We start from the raw sequence: 13,420 nt of genomic DNA, 5'->3' as shown, positions 1-13,420 counted from the left end.
TTACTCAAAAAGCAAGTAAAAATCAATTATTCAACAAAAGGAATGATCAGTGGAGCTGATGGGAGATTTTTAAAGCAGCTTTAAAAGAGCAATCGAGATCCTTCCCTCGTTATTGGTTTATATGGTTAACAAAACAACGACAGTATGCTTAAAGCATAAATCAGACTGTCAACATTACGGATATGATTGTTAAAAAAGGTCACAAGACCAGCACAATCAAATGCTATTAGTTGACTCACTGTGACGTGCTGCACCTCTACTGGGGAATATCATGCATTACGTGAATAATTTAGAACCTAATTTGAATGCCAAACTCCTCCCCTCTGGACACTTACAGATTCACACCATTCAAGTAAAACTTGGGGTAGATTCATCTCCTTCCACAGTCCATAGCAGGCTAAATCACTATGATTATTGCTCATCTTGTGGGTTAGGGGATGTTCTAAACCTCTATAATGAGCTTCAATATGTAACTAGTGCTGACTGATATGAGCATGAATTGTACCTCAAATCATGCGGCTATTACATTACAAAATGATCAGACTTACAATTTTACCCTTGTAGACAATAAAATGTATTTATTTTAAAAGCCTAAAATGCCCTAGCAACCACCCAAATTATTTTGAAAATGTTTTTAAAAATGTGTAAAAGATTTTTTCTGACCTACTTTTCATATGTATTAACATTTTAACATATTGTTCCATTGCATCAATTAAAAAAATACTATAGATTGTTTTCCTATAAGAAGTTCCTTCTGCAACATAACATGACTACAATTATTTCATTGAAATTGAAGTTGATAAGATAAATGACTACATCAAGTGGCTGGACTATGACATTAGTTTTAAACAGTGTTCTGAGGCAGCTCTTTCCCTTCAATTATTCATCTCTACGTTATTGCCAAGCACCTAGAAAAGAATTAAAAACCGCTGATTCCTCCTAATTAAAACTCTCGCTGATACTCGCTACAGATGTCTTAGATTTCTCTGGTAATCTTTCACTGTGTTTAACCCTGTCAAACATTCAGCCAGCCTATTTTTTCCCAGTCTTCCTCCATCTCTTAACCCCCTTTATTTCTCCTGTCTATCCGTCCCATCCCCAGCACATTCTGTCTTGTCTCTATCTCTCCTACTAAATCACCACTTGATGTTTCTTAATTTATTCCACTCTTTCTCTCCTTTATCCCCCTCTCTTTCCCTCCCACTCACGGACACAAACTCTCACATACACTGTGAAGAGGGGGGTGGTGTGTTTTCTTTGGGTGAAACGTACGTTACTGTGTGAGAGAGGAGACTTTAAATAAACATCAGCACAGCATGGCCACAATAGAGTCTTTTGTGTTGAAATGTGGGGAGAAATGATGATGTTTTAAGGGCCATTTTCAGCGCCGCAGCAACGTGGACATAACTCTCAAGCAGGTTTATTCACTCAAAAATGATCATTCTGTCATCCTTTACTCACCCTCATGTCGTTCCAAACCTGTATGATGCACTTTCTTCTGTGGAACACAACAGGAGAAATGCTGAAGACTGAAGACCATGCAATTACAATAAAGGACTTTTCAAGCTTTGAAAAAGAACACAAAATCACCATAAGCATCACAAAGGTTATCCATACAGTATGGCTAATATGATATATTCTTTGTGTGAGAAACTTTTAAGAAAATGTATACGATAACCTGTTAACCACTGGAACTGAATTGAGTCATTGAAATGAATGCCAGAACAAATAATTTTGCTTTGTGAATGAATCATTAATAGATTAAATTAAAAGATTCAAATGAATCATTCAAGAATTGAATATTGCTACATCTCTGATGAAAGCATCAAGGAATGCTACACAGGATGTCAAGATTTTCAGTGAAAAACTATTGAAATGCTGACATTTTATGGTGCTTTTCCATAATTTTTCACTCTTAAACACTCCACTGTGGTTACATGGAAAAGAGCATGGAAAACAGTCTTCAAAATATCCCTGTTTTCTAAGGAAGAAAGCAAATCATACAGGTTTGGAACTACATGTGGGTCAGTAATGACAACCTTCTTTTTTGCTCCATTAAATACCAAATGCAACTGAATCAAAACTCCACAAAGTTAAAAAAAAAAAAAAAGTGTCTTAATATTTTTTGAAATGAGAAAAAAAAAATTATACAAAAATGCACTTATAACCACTGTCCATTGCTTTAAAACACAAGGCAATACTTTAACTAGTTTCCATTAAAGAACTTACCAGTATTCATATGTAGCCTCAACACTTCAACACCTTTATCTCCCGCTATTCTGAGAAATGGCCGTATCCGTTTCTGCTTCCCATCGGCCAGCCTTCGCTCTTTGTTCCAACACAATCCACACCAACAAATAACACTCTATGCAAAGTAATGCCTGCAAATTGTTTTGGATCCATATTTGAATATTTAAATGCTTCACTTTAGATCTAGATATATGGCAGCAATTTCCATACGAGTATGAAGCAGGTACACACACTACATGATAGCGGTTTGTCATTTCTTTCCTGCCTGACAAAGATCAATCAGATACATGCCAAACAGTCACAATTCCTATTACTGTGACATCATTTTTTAGAAACACTAAGGTCACCAAACTAACACAATAAGTGCCCAAAGTATGAAGTAAGTGTTGTAGGTACAAGGATCAAAACAGCCACCCACACTACGCCATTTAACCAAATTGGATGCGTTGATAATAGTAAATTTACATATAACATAACTGCAAGCTCTGGGTGATTATTGTCGAAAACCAGCCTAGAGACACACATGAATTGAACACAGGTTGCTTACAAGAGCGTCTGAAAAAACTCCAATCTGGGTCAACACTGCAAGGTCAAATTAGCAGTTGAAGTTGGCAAATAGATTCAGGGCCCATCATCCCATCCAGCTTAGCATTTAAACACTCTCATCAGGTCAACAAGAACGATGCACGCCCGTTGTTCTCCTTGGTTACGGAAGGCCAAGCTATTTGCTTAAAAAGATGGACAGATTATTCCGGAAGGATCATAATCCTGGGCCCAAGCGTGCCGGCTAGCGTTTGTTACTTTGTGCGGCTGGCAAAAAAAAAAAAAAAAAAGCGAGCTGGATTTTCAGATTTTGAGAAGGACAAGATGAGAGATGCTTTGATCTTTTGAGTTTGAGAGGGAGATACTGACTCGGTGCTGTCTATCTGTCTCTAAAGAAAAAATATGACTGAATATCTTGCAAAAATGTCAGAATAAGTGTGTGAAGATGATGAACATTTTTTTGGGAAAAGATATGGTCCTTTAAATTTGATATATTAATAGTGTATTGTTAAGTTTCTTTTTATTTTAATAATTTGGATATATAACTTTTTTTTACTAATGATTTAATTAGTGTGCTTAAACACACATAAACATATAGATATATCCATTCTTTATATATATTTTAACACACACATACATGCATATATTTTGACGTAAAAAAAACAACAACAAACTGAAGCAATCACCCATTTATATAAAATTATCCAATGCCTCATGTTTAATTGGCATGGAAAAAACCAGCCATATCTTTAAACGAGAACAAAGCTCTGAATGTGACTGGGCGAGAAAAGAAAGAAAGATACACAGAAAAGGGAAGGGGGAGGGAAATGGCGCTGAGGCGGGATTATATGGCAGGATTTGGCAGAGGCCTATATGATGCCAGCGAAGGTGTCACTAATCTTTACGTGACCCAAGGGGAGAGAGAGCGCGAGACAGAGAGAGAAACTATCTGCTTCTTTAGATTCGGGGTGCTGTGACTCATCTGTTGCTTGTCACATTGGGTTTCGAGCGTCCGCGAGGCAGTCATGACCCCGAGCGGCACCCGCGTCCTCCGTCTGTGTATTTACAAACAGAGACAGGGCACAAACAGGCTGGGGTGAGTCGCTTTGGCAGAGCTGCGAGAAGCAGGGGCGTATAACACCACCGAGCAGAGGGAGAGAGGGGGAGGACAGATGGGATTGACCCTTATGTCACCATTCTGGACAAAATGACATTGCCAATGTGTGCATGTAGAAAAAAAAAAAAAAAAAGACTGCATCTGGAGTTTTAATCTCAAAACTACTAAAAACGAGACAATGTGACAATAACTAAATTAAATTAGTTAGTGTTAATTAAATGCAAGATGTTGAAAAAATTTACCAAAAAATGTTTTGTGGAGGAAATATAAAAGTTATTTCACCTGAAGTGAATAATGTGAAGAGTTTGGCTAATGACTTAAGTTTGCTTAAACACACATACACATAGATATAACCTTTTAAAAGTGTGGGGTCAGTATTTTTTTTTTTTTAAAGCAACAGCAAGGACACATTAAGAATAATTGTATTTATTTAAAAGTGCCAGTAAAGAGATTTATCATGTTACAAAAAAGATTTCAAATGAAATTCTTTAGAAGTTTCTATTCTATTTACATTTGTATTTCTATAAAAATAATGCATCATGGTTTCAACAAAAATGTAAAGCAACATTCATAATAAGAAGAAATGTTTCTTGAGCAGCCAAATCAACATATTAGAATGATTTCTGAAGGATCATGTGACACTGAAGACTGGAGGATTGATGCTGAAAATTCAGCTTTGCCATTACACTTTAAATGATATTAAAATAAAAAAGTTATTTTTAAATTGTGATAATATTTCACAATATTACTACATTTTTTATCAAATAATTGCAGCCTTGGAGAGCACAAGAGTCTTTAAAAAAAAAAAAAAAAAAAACTTACCGACCCCAAACTTTTAAACGGTATATGACAAAAACGGAAAAAAAGAATAATACTCTGTATATGTGAAACCAAAGTTCGCAGCACAAACCACAGTGTGCAAGTCCAATTTTCTGCTCAGTTTCTTTTTTGTATGGTTGTTTGCATGATCTTTTAAAGAAATGGCTTGACAAGCACAGTTTTCTTTCCTGTGCTGAGGTATTTCCTATTTACACAGGAAGTTGGGGCGGAACATAACGAAGGGGTCCTTTTTTAAAATAGCCAATAGACTTTTTAAAAGCATACAGATAGTTGCATATAGATGACCTCAAAGCTAACAGACATGGATTAAACCCTCAAAATTGCAAAAAAAAAAAAAAAAAAAAAAAATTTGTAAACGCTGTTTATATCAAACACTAGTCGGGGAACAGACATTGCAAATGGCACAATTCTGAACAGACTTTTCACGCCTTCAAAAAAGCAGATACTCGTTCAATATTTTCTGTTCACATGTCACTAGTTAAGAAAAATAAAAAGATTTGGGCCACATTCAGCCAAGGTGTGATCACTGCTCAAAGGTCTTATTAAACAGTCAACCGACCTATACAGTTCAATTATTAAATGTCATATTCTGCACAAGCATGTGAGGCTACAGTCAAATGCATCTCAAAGATATTACAAAAAAGAGGTAGGAAAGCTCTGAAAGGTGTCGACTAATGTAACTAATGGAATGTATTAAAGTACCGCGTTGTGCCTTAAGATCTTTCCTAACCTAAATAATTAGTCAATATTAAAAAGGTTAAATTCAACAGCAAGAACAGCTTTCATGTCCTCATGTTGAGTCATAAATGTAGTCCCCTCATTAGTCATAACCCATCTGCAACAATTATGAGTCCTAAAAGTGCTTTTAAAGAAAGTGGAAAACCATGTGCAAGACGTTTAAACGAAGACCCTCTTCAATTACTCTCGTCACAGCTGCCTTGCTGGCCACTTTAAAACTGGACCCTGCAAAGTACACTTTAATGGACAAGCTCGAATCCACCTGCTTTCGCTTTCTGTTATGGTCATAAATCTGAATAACTAAATAATAATAACCTGCACTTAAACATATTTGGAGTGCTTTTTAACTCAGATCGCCAAAAGTTTGGACTTTCATAAGAGCTAAATTTCCGTTAAACGCCATCAAAAAAATCTATATTCAAGAGGAAATAATCATACATTTTGAGTTCATTCGCATGCAATGTGAGGGATTAATGCATTACAACTCATCTAAAAGTTTTTTGGAAGAGCATGTTGTTTTGTTTGTTATGTTTAATTCATGTTACCAACATGGAGCCGAGCCAATGTCACCATATTGACTTTCAAATCGGTGATCTATGAACTAACGTGAAATTGTGTAGTTGGAAAAAGACAAGAGATTGATTTCCATAAGTCTCATAAGCACAACTGACTATGTAAATAGGGCTGATTTCTTTATGGGGGTGGGGGAAAATAGCTCGGCTCTCCATTTACATTATCAAATGACACAATTTACATTCATGTTTTCCATTTACTATCAATCAGTAAGGTACACAGTTTTACTAGCGGGTAAAACTGTTAGAAGCACTTTTCTAAAACGTTGTCTGGCCAAGCTAGTAGGAATAGACTTTGCAGAAGCTCCATTAAACTCACAATGCATCACAAAAGACTGACTAAAACATGTATTTCGCATCAAACATTGATGACAGAATTGAAACATTTAGATGCATATGTGGGTTAATGTTTGTTGAGCACTTGTTTCAAAGACAATATGCTAATAAGCACTAATACGGCATGTCATGCGCCGCAAACGGATGCTTTTGTGACTGAAGGTCATTAACATATGAACATTTACTGTAAACAACAGGGTTTGAACATAGACTGGCACAGTGACGTGGGCAGTGTCATGGTTTGTTTGTTTTGTTTACACATCACACAGGAAGTGAAGGCCGTGAGAGACATGGATCAAAAACAACTGTGGTGGTACACTATATTTAACTGTGTACAATCTAATTCAGACTAGAATTCAGACTTTTCAACTACAACTGACCTTGCGTACATGCTGACAGCATGCCGAAATACATCTAAACTGTGAGCACTTTCCAACAGATGTGTTTTGCCTAGACAACTAAGTGACACTTACAAACATATGAATGTCATTGCATTAGGTAAGAATTAAATATTAAACCAAGTGGCATTTAAATAAATATGAATTCATTTATACAGTTGGTATATAAAGATATATATATATATATATATATATATATATATATATATATATATATATATATATATATATATATATATATATATATATATATATATATATATTAGGGCTGTCAAAAGATGAATCGCGATTAATCGCATCCAAAATAAAAGTTTGTGTTTACATAATATATGTGTGTGTACTGTGTATAATTATTTTGTATATATAAATACACACACATGCATGTATAGATTTAAGAAATATTTGCATACATATACTGTATATATATTTATATAGTTTATATTATATATAAATATAATTTTTTTTTATATATAAATAACAAATTTTTCTTATATATATACACATGCATGTGTGTGTATTTATATATACAAATTTAATTATACACAGTACACACACATATATATTATTAAAAACAAACTTTTATTTTGGATGCGATTAATCGCGATTAATCTTTTGACAGCCCTAATATATATATATATATATATATATATATATATATATATATATATATATATATATATATATATATATATATATATATATATATATATATATATATATATATATATATATAAAGAAATATATTATATATTATATATTTGATTTATATTATTTGGTATGCATTACCAAACACTTAAATAAATAAAAGTGGCATTTATTTTATTTATATATAAAGAAATACACGCAGAAATGCATTAGACAGGAATTAAATATAAAAAGCTAATTTTTAAATAAATAAAGAAATAAAATATTAAATAATAATAATAAATAATTAAATATTAAATCAAGTGGTATTTATTCTAAAGAAATACATAAAAGCATTTGGCATTTCTTTTAAATAAATTGCATTATGTAGGAATTAAATATTAAAACAAGAGATATTTATTTTAATAAAAAAAAAATAATTATAACATTTCATAAATTTTTTTTGTTGGATTGTTTAAATTACATACAGCAGAATTGCTGTTCATATAGTAATTGAAGGGGTGGGGAGGGGGGAACTTGAGGGGAACTGACTTTATACATTCACTAAAATGACTTTGGGATCAATTGTTTTAAAGTAATTACAAGAATATCTCATAAAAAGTGTGGTTTTGAGGAGCGCATCTTTTGCTTCCAAATGCCACTTGGTTTAATATTTAGTTATCTATTGCAATGAAATCAATTCAGAAGTGTGGCTAGAGTGTCCAAATGCGTTTTCACGCAGTTAAAACCGTAAGACATACCGTTCAGCATCCACAGGGCTGGACCACTGCAAGCTCCTGCCTGCAGAACAGACAGCAGGTAGAAAGACTGAGCAGACAAAGACGAGAGAAGGACATACAGGAAAAACATCAGTGAGAAATGAGGAAATCTACTGAAACTTTGAATCATCAGAGACTGGTGCTCCACATCCAGTTCCCCAAAAAAAAAAAAAAAAACTGATGTGGATTTTGTGCTAATTATCCAGCGATATTGTGATAGCTTTATCTCCAGACAAATCAAATGGAGTTTTCTTTTCGGAGAAGAACAAGGTAACGAGGGAGGGCACACGGAGAGAGGTCACTTTGAAATTGTTCATTAACCGCTTCTGTCGAGTTTATTTTCGCTCCGTGTTTAAATAATATCGCGATACATTTTTAGCATCTTAAGAGGGCAAAATTCCCTTGATTAAACAAATAATAGCACATTTACGAAAACTGTAATTGGGTTCAAATTGATTCGAGCGGGTGCTCTAATTGCATTTAAACACTCTTCCTCCCTAACCCTGGATTCACAGCTTCTTAATTACTGGCCCTCAAAACGCAAATCCCTCCGGCAGCAAGGTAGAAAAATAAAAATAGTGCGAGTTTTACGGCACTTTGTTAAACTGACCTATAAACTTTTTTTTATTCAATATAAATGAAGGCCCAGTGGAGACTGGGAGGGTGAGGTGTTGAGGGAGTGCTACTAAACTCAGATTAGCCCAATCCCCTTCAGACTCCAATCCTGTCACTCATCTTCACCGACTTTCTCCCTCAAGTCCGTCCCTCGCTTTTTTAGCGCCGAGGGGAGGGAGAGGCACAAATGTGTTTCCTGAGAGAGGTGGAAAAGGCACATCCTGATTAGAAGAACGGCGGCCCGCCTGGCCAGCGCGGGCGCCGCTGGTGTCTGTCTTGCAGAGGCAGCAAAAGTTGCGAGTGCCAACTCAAACAGGGCCGGCGTGTGTGCGTGTGCGTGCCCGCTGTGGCCTTCCTGAGGGCGAGCTGCAGCTGGAGCTCTCTGAATAAAGGTAACGGGCGAAAAGTCAACGCTACTGTAAACTCTCCACCCTCCCCCGTCTTTCACCAGGACGTTCCGAATCAAAAGAAGAAACGACCCCACCTAAAAACATGAGCATTGTTTTTTTCCCCCTGCATTGCCTTCCCACGAATTACAAAGGAAAAAGTTTGTAAAGAGGGCAAGCGCTCGCTTTATTCCCGGGCTTGTGATCGTGCCAAACAAAATGCCAGGAGAGAAAGTGACATTCAGTGTTGGTAAAAAAAACACACACAAAAAAACAGCAGTTTAAAAGTGATTAGACTCTTTATTTCATTGTTATGAGCCTGACACCAGAGAGGAAACCAGAACAATCCATTCAACCATGTTTTCCTTTTTTTTCCTCCCTTTTTCTTGCTCTCTGAATTTAGAAACACTAATTAGTTTTGCTCTCATAAACCCAACCTGAAAATGGCCAATTAGATAGTGTGAAGTAGGAGACGTGCTGAAGAAACAAGTGCTTGAAGGGGGAGAAAAAAAAGAGATGACTAAAAACCTCATCATCCTTCAATTACAGCTTTACATGCGTCGCAACGGAGAAGAAGAAAAACATTTCACACTTTCCATGCGGAACATATGCAGGTTTGGCGTTCGAGCCTTTTCAGACGGGAAAAGGCTACATGGACGTATGGCAACATAACAGTGTTATGTAAATGAAACACGATAAGGCTTCATCTGTATTGGTTGTTATTCAAGTCTCTTGGGTTCTATTGAGGTCACCACACTAACCGAACCACCTGGCTAACCACAGCAGCAGCTGGGCTTTAGTGTAGCGACCAGCCTGACCAACGCGTTCCCCTAAACCACCTGCATTAATCTGATATACCAATTCCCCGTTTCAAGGGTACCTTCACGCAAATGACGCAAAAAAGGCTGCTTTTGTTTTCAAAAAGGGGCTGTTTAGGTTTTCGTGCCAGGTGGCTTATTTTCATACAGAGGACGTCATAAAAAATTAATGATAAACTTGAGCAAAATTGTCTTCAGGAATTTTTGGGGCCGGTCCCCTGAGTTGACCCGGGCGAGTCTTTCATCAGTGTCAGAGCGAAGACTGATGGCCTGTCAAAAGAAAAGCCCTCCTCCATTTCTGGCCGGCTCCTGGGCTGGGCAACGCGGCTAAAAAAAGGGGTCTGGTCGAAGCGGCGCTCAACGCTTTTTGCCGGGAATGAATTCTCAGATGCCGGGGTTGCTGCCAACGTCCTTGCAGCCAACGGCTGAGAGGGCAGCAGAGTTCATGCTAACTGCAGCTTGGACCTGCGCTGAACATCTGCTCATGAATGAGCCGGCCGCCTACTAAAAAAGTGCTGCAGCACTACGAGGGCCTGCTGATGAAAAATTCAACGCTCTCTTTCTCCTGGCACGCTTGTTTCGCGTCTATTCTCCTGAGCCCGACCCTGCGGAATCATATTAAGAGAATCTGCGAGCACGCCGCAGAGTTTATCTGGAAGAACAGCTGGCGTTGAAAAAGGGATCTGCTGCTTCAAGAGAGCTCGGGGATTTTCGCACAGAGATCTCCCGTCACGTACACCGTTTGTCCTTGAAGAAGGGAGAAAAGGGTTAAACATCCAAGTAATATGCTGGGAGAGGTGGCTACATTTAGCAGATTACCGTAACTCGTGGAGTGACGATAATGAAGACCATGTGACAATTGAAAGGATGGACAGGATCAAACTGTGTTTGAGTGTCGATATAGGTTTACAACCATTGTGTTAACATCACGCATGATGGGTTTTTTAATTCTTTCATGGCTTCTGCTTAAAACAAGACAAATTTCCAATGATGTAAAAAAAAACTGACAAAGAAAGTAATTTTTTGCTTATTGGGTACCAGGCAATATAGCTAAAAGCCTTTTGCTGGTATTCAATATATAATCTCGATATTTATTCATGCTTAAAAAACAGCTTACAATGGTGATTTTATTCTTTTTTTTTTTGTCTCCTGCATAACATTAAATTATCACTGTGATATATACAATGTATCATTATATTAACCCTTTAGAACTGGCTGTGTCGTCGCCTACACATACCAGCAAGCTGTATTCATTTTACCGTAACTCTTCAACCGTTTGCACTATCAAAACCATTCAAATTACCCGACAGCAATATGCGCTTTTCGGCAATATACGGCTTATTACGGTAATTTCATGCTTTCCGTCAGCAAATGACAGCAGCTTTCTGGCAGAGTGGGAAGGAAGCAGTGTTTCCAGATTGGGCGGGTTCCCGCCCAATTGGGCGGTTTTGAATTTGATTGTGCGGGTAAAAAAGGGTTTGGGCGGTTGGACAAAATTTGGGCTGGTTTGGGGTCAGTTCGGCGGTTTTCAAACATCTACATTTTAAAGTCTAAACTATGTAGTCCATAAAATCAGTCATCATGACATTACTGTACACACACGCCCATGCAGAGTCAGCTGGCGTTGGTGTTGACATCGCCGACGAGCACGCACTTTTTTGAGATAGTGTGCAACTCTAAAAACGTACACGTGGTGGGAGATATCGATGGTGACTATAACTCTGAGAGGAGAGCACAGTTGAATGACTTGAATTGAAATCAAATATGGGACAACTCCTGTCCATGGTCATGTGCAGAGCTGAGCCTGACCTCCCTGGGGCCCTAAGCAAAATTCTGTTTAGGGGCCCTCATACCTGACCCGTGAGCCATGAACCATTTGCCATTGCCACACAGGCACACCTGACACACCCCAGTGTTCCCACTACAATCCCTCCTTTAACTAGTTCTAGTGAAAATGTAATTCCTGATATCAAAGACATTGTTACTAGTAAAAAGTTCATTCTTAATATCAAGAATTCACATTTTAAATAGTACAAATTGAATTATTGATATCAAAAATGCATATCCTATGAATGAATAAAAGCTAAAATGGCGCCATAGCATGTCACTGTGTTTTAAATGATAAAAGTAATTCTTGATACTTGATGGTTATTATTTACTGAGGGATGTGCATCCATATTGACCAGAATCTCCAGCCAATCAACATTTTAAATTCAATGGAGCCTATCAATAGTCAACAATACATTGCTTTCCATATTGCATTAGTGCAGAGTTGTAACTTAACCTTGACTGAGCGACTAGTTAATCATCGTCTTGTTTTAAAACTATAATGAGGAGTGCCATCACGCCCATATTGTACTGGTCCCGAGTCATGTGCACACTAGCCTAACCAGACATCTGCAACTTTTACACCATCCAGACTTTCATGCACTCTACTCGACTGACAGCTGCTGAAAAAGGTTTGAATCAACGATGAATCCATTTTGACTGCTTAATTCTGCGCTATGTTCTGCAATGTGTACTTCCGAGGGTTTAAGTCATTGGTATATTTCTTGATTGCCGTCCACAGCAGTGATGCGCGGGTTGATCCGAAATGAGCGGGTGCCTGCGGTCACCCGCGGTTACCCGCGGTTACGAGTCATCCAAAAATATTTTTAATGATATTCGGGTCGCGGTCGGTCGGGTCGTTTGAAATAAAGATGCCAATTAAACCTTTGTAATTGATATAGTTCTAGACACAATTTTCTATGAATACGTTTTAAATTTAATTTACACTTTATTGGCTGAATAACTGGCGCGAAGATGACGCACGAGCTCAGTCTGCAGGTAGAGATGGAGGCGGCAAGAGAAAAGGTGAAGACTGGGGAGTGGAAGCTCCGCAAAATTATACACAAATAGAAAGAGCAAAGTGTGGGAGACATTTGCCGAAATAATGAAAGATGATGACCAAAGTGCTGGCTTTGTCATGTGTAGGCTACTTCTTGCGATGCTATTTGCACATTTGATAACCACAAAACTGGCACGACCAACCAGGCACGGCGCCAGGATTCCAGTTTTGGATAAGCCAGACCAATTGTGGGTGGGCCTTAAATTAAAAACGTTAAATAAAAATAAAATAAAAAAACGTTATCCAATCACTGCTTAACCTAATAAAAAAATATTGACTAATATAGCCTACTGTTATATTATCTGTGCGTATACATAATATAGATTTTAATAGCTTGATGCTCTTTAAATATTGTGTTGCATTGTAAAAGTAAATCCGCGATCGCTCTCCATGGTTCTGACCAAAGAAGAGAGCTTTGGAATCTCCATTATGAATATACCTGGGCTGCATTTTCCGATAACATTGTCTCTTAGCGCGCTGCGATAACTTAACTAAAGGTATACTACCACTAAAGGTA

At 37.3% G+C, this 13,420-nt stretch overlaps 1 protein-coding gene across 14 annotated transcripts in view; it reads right to left on the bottom strand.

The window, feature by feature from the left end:
* Positions 1-13,420, bottom strand: part of foxp1b (forkhead box P1b) — a 196,802-nt gene that overhangs the window by 141,073 nt on the left and 42,309 nt on the right. For 3 of the 14 annotated variants that reach the window (XM_079884500.1, XM_079884495.1, XM_079884507.1), the window contains exon 4: positions 8,180-8,246. The exons of the other annotated variants lie outside the window; for them this stretch is intronic. The gene's annotated coding sequence lies outside the window, so the exon portion shown is untranslated. The remainder of the gene's footprint in view (positions 1-8,179; positions 8,247-13,420) is intronic. 14 annotated transcript variants of the gene reach the window in all.

The sequence above is a fragment of the Squalius cephalus genome, assembly GCF_949319135.1.
Source record: "Squalius cephalus genome assembly, chromosome: 10".
Lineage (NCBI taxonomy): Eukaryota > Metazoa > Chordata > Actinopteri > Cypriniformes > Leuciscidae > Squalius > Squalius cephalus.
This window is presented reverse-complemented; position numbering and strand designations above follow the sequence as displayed.